At 40.6% G+C, this 4,341-nt stretch overlaps 1 long non-coding RNA gene across 1 annotated transcript; it reads right to left on the bottom strand.

Annotated features, from left to right (window-relative positions):
- Positions 1-616: 616 nt before the first annotated feature.
- Positions 617-1,808, bottom strand: LOC117595155. Its single transcript, XR_004576386.1, has 3 exons — positions 1,639-1,808; positions 923-1,082; positions 617-646 (listed from the first exon to the last, which is right to left on the bottom strand). It is a non-coding gene; the product is annotated as an uncharacterized LOC117595155 (long non-coding RNA).
- Positions 1,809-4,341: the final 2,533 nt, after the last annotated feature.

The following is a 4,341-nucleotide window of genomic DNA, read 5'->3' on the forward strand; positions in this document are numbered from 1 at the left end:
TGTGATCGTCTGGTACTGCCGAATGACCCACTCTGCTGCCCTGATGACACTCATGGTTCCCTCTGATGGAATCACCAGACCTCCATTGTTTTTTAAATTCAGCATGTGGTAGCTCTGGTCCTTGATGGCAGATGCAGCATGTCACCAGGCTGGCACGGCAGACATCACACGACAGCTTCTTCAGAGCCTATCGCACAACAAATCCTAAAATTTTAGTTAGTAATATCATAACTAATAACAATAATCATTAATAAGCATGGGGAAATTAAGGGAACACTTCCCTTTTTGGACAATCGTGAGATTGTTTTTCCCCAGATTGTGACTATTGGCACTTTTGGTTATAGGGAAAATCGACTTTCAGTTAGCCTTCACCTGAAATGTACATGAGAGCATTGTCCACAAGACCATCGAAGTGGACGGGAAGGTAGCTGTGATCATGTACTAGGGCAGGAATGTCAGCAAACGGGGATGGAAGATCTTCTCCTCCTGCTGCAGAGGACACATCTACAGCTGACAGGCTTGTAGAGGTGTCAATGACAGCTGGTAGGGACTCTGTGTCATCATGTGCCGTCACATTGCCTCTGCATGGTTTAACAACCCCACACTGGGCCATCAGCTTTACATCCTAAAGATGTACTTGAACTGGCTGGCATTAGGGTTGTTATTCGTTTAAGGAAAAAAAAAGATATACAAGAATGAGGTTGCTATGGGAACTTTTCACCAGGCAACGACATTGACCATGCATCTTAGAAAGGCTAATGTGAAGACAAGAATAGGGATTACAAGGGTTTACATCACTATATATGATGTTTTGAACCATAATACATCGTTTGTATTATAAATATGATATAAAAATTTATATTTTTTGGGCCGCCTCAACATTTGATTTTGGCACCGCTTAAGCAAAAACCTGTGTACTTACCACCAATTCTGCCCATGCCATTTAAAATTAAATAAGACCGTCTCTGCCTCATGGTTTCTGGTAATTTGGGCAAGAGCCTCCTTTTCAGTTAAAAGTTCTCCTCTGTATTCCAGGACAAAGTCTCCTTTACATATTGTGTGAGTCGCGAAAACTCCACACCCTTTTGATGAGAAAAACTAATTATTATTAGGTTACAACATGCAAAGTAAGTTTGGAGTCTCTAGCTTGAATGGTTTATTGCCATTGAGAGATTCCAGTATGCACTCTTTTAGTTTGTTTGCCAATTAGAAGAAAATTGAGAAGAACTTCAAAATGGAGAAAGCATTGCCCATGCACCCACAGATGCCATGAGGGTACATTTATCAAGATGATTCCTCTATTATTTGGTTTACCACAATGTCACACTTTAGCATCTGTAAATGAACAAGCAGTCCCATTAAGACCACCTCCATTTTTAAGTAGTACATTTTCTTATATTTTTATTTATGGTTGACACAGCCAATTCGTCATGAGTGGCACAGAACAATTATAGAAATAATGTCCCCTTATGACTTATACCTACTAATTCTACTAGTTGTCAAACAAACTGATAGGTTGCATATCGGAAGCCCTCAAGCCTGGCAATATTCATGCCAAATGGATTTTCTCCATCTAGTGTCCTAACTTTATGGTGGTCAATTCACTCTGGGTTACAAACACACCATAAAATGATTTACCTTTGTATCTACTGATGTACTGCTCTTGCAGTCCGTATTTGGCAATCATTGATTTATTGTGATGTTCAGCCTCCTGCAGAGTCTTCTTCTCGAGAGCCTCTCCATTTCTTACAATAAATTGTGTGCCTTTGTAGATGTATTGATTGTATGAGTTAGTGAACTGTTGCAAGCTGTTGTAACCAATGAAACAAAATATTAAATGTTTGTAGTATGAGCTGAAACTGAAGGAGCAAGTAGGAGAATAGGAAACCCTGTTCAAGTGGTTGCCGGGGAGAGAAAGATTTAGTATGTCTGTCTTTGGAGAAACAGGACACGGTTAGAGACACACACATAGTCTGACAGACAAGACAGAAACCAGACGGGGGGGCAAGAAGATATTTGCATTTATCCTTATAAGGAATAGAACTGGAACTGGACCAATAGCATACTTGCTTTGTGAATTTAACGACTCTATCTTTTGGGCGTAGTAGAAGTATAAAATGATCTGTTGAATGTTGATCCTTAGACATTGTGCGGCGACACTTGTCTCCAGAAGCTTCTGTAATAAATGGATATACGATACGGTAATTGACCTGACTCCTGGTGTTTTATTCTCCTTTCCAACAAACCAACTCGGGGAAGTGTTAGACTTCAACAATTTTGGGGGCTCGGTCCGGGATTGGAAAAAGGAGAAGGAATTCGATCTGGTCCAGACAACCTACGCGAGATTCACAGGTTCCGAGCCGGCTCATGATAAAAAGCACAATGAAATGTCAATAGCTTAATAGTGAAATAAATAAAACTGCCATATATATGTAATTTCAGAAAGGTTGTACAGTATTGCATTTTAGTAAAGGGCACACGTTCAGACAAATGCAGTTTCATGAAGACAAGATGCTAGCGTAACTATAGTCTTGTTTTTACCTGATTGTAGAGCCAGCTGTGCCCTCAGCTCGACCTTCTCTTCAGTCAGCCGCTTGGTCTTCTCCAAATGTTCTGAAAGTTAAAGACAGACCGTTAATTATTGAGTCCTAAATATCTGGTTATTGTACAATCAGAACTCAAATCGCAGTGTCCGCCAGAATGTTTAATCTTACCTTCATGTGCAGAGCTAAAACGTCCCCCTACCTGTCTTCTTGCCCTTAAAAATAAATTAATATTGACAAATAAAATTGGAAGCCACATGCTTTAATAACAATATATAATAATAACAACAATAATAATAAGTTTAGCATCTGGGTTAAGTGAATGAACCCACACTTACCTAAGTAGCAATCCTCTACATGGTGGCGTGGAGTACCTCTCTGGTGCCTTGGAGTACTGTGCTAGCTCCATCCTAAAAGTAAACTTAAAAGTTGGTGTACAGGTAAATATGATAAAACCAAGTAAATATTGCAGCAATAACGATATCAACATGTAATTCACGTATTTCCAGGGCTGCAATCCACAGGGTGTTGTGGTGTAGATGTGCGTCCTTGGGGTGGTAGGGGCCCACGCTGGAACGATTTTCGCTACTCTGGCGATACACACGTCCGATCTCATGTGTCAAGGAAAAGTTAAGGTTTTGTAAGCATTTACCCTGCAAAACATATTTTCATTCCAAGTTTCAAATAATGTTTTCAAATTCACCTGCATGCTTGATGAGCTTAAGGGACAACCTCCAAGTTGTCTTCAGGTGGTGAACAAGTTCTGGCAAACTTGTTGTGGCTGAAGGACTTCCTGCTGGTGATGCTGTGTGGTGGCCAGTAGCAAAGTCCCCCTTTGAGCCACAGGCGTGGAACTACTGCCACACAGTCATCCTCCTCCGGGAACCAAACTACAGAAAACGTCATCACCTGAAAGCAATGTTTAGAAAAGAGGTTTAAAAAACAAGCAACATAAAACAGACACAGGCTAGCTAAGAACAATGTGGATACACATAGTAACGGAATTGTAACAAGTGCAGGTTTAGCTAGTCTAGCTAAATTTACTGCCAAGTGTAATGTTATCCACATGATGTGGATAACGTTACACAAAAAAAACAAAAAACGATTTAGCTAATGTTACGTATTAGTTAATAAAAGTTACAAGGAATAAGCACATATTATGAAATTCTAACTTGTTGAAACACTAAGAAACACGGTTTAGACAAGTTAGCTAACGATGTTAGTAGTTAGTGTAGGGTATATTGTGTCAGAATGGTGATTTATGGCCCTGGGGGGCGGGACTTCCATATTGATGTGACAGGTGGGCGGGACATCCGGTTTGTAGGGTGGGACTTCCGGTCTGACGTATGTTAGGGTGGGACTTCCTGTATGACGTATGTTAGGGTGGGACTTCCGGTATGACGTATGTTAGGGTGGGACTTCAGGAGTGACGTATGCATGTCCGGTGACTTTGTGATTTATGATTACATTGATGTGTCAGTGTTTGATGTTTTACAACGCCTGATGAGCAAACCAGACTAGTGTTATAACAGGTGGGTTATGTTTGATGATTAACAAATGGGGCTTAGGGTTCCGGAATGTTAATTAACAAATGGGGCTTAGGTTTCCGGAATGTTAAATTCCCAGGCAGTAAATAAGTGTTGTGTCAGCGGTAAGGTGTTTGGTGTACAGCAAATGGTGTTCGACAAACATAAAACCTGGGTGTTTTATCTTATGACAAGTGTTGCAACAGCTGGCATACAAACGGCGTTTGTTAACCTTTCATGTTTTATGGGTTGACTGGCGTGGTATGTGTATT

Source organism: Esox lucius, chromosome 11 (assembly GCF_011004845.1).
Source record: "Esox lucius isolate fEsoLuc1 chromosome 11, fEsoLuc1.pri, whole genome shotgun sequence".
NCBI lineage: Eukaryota > Metazoa > Chordata > Actinopteri > Esociformes > Esocidae > Esox > Esox lucius.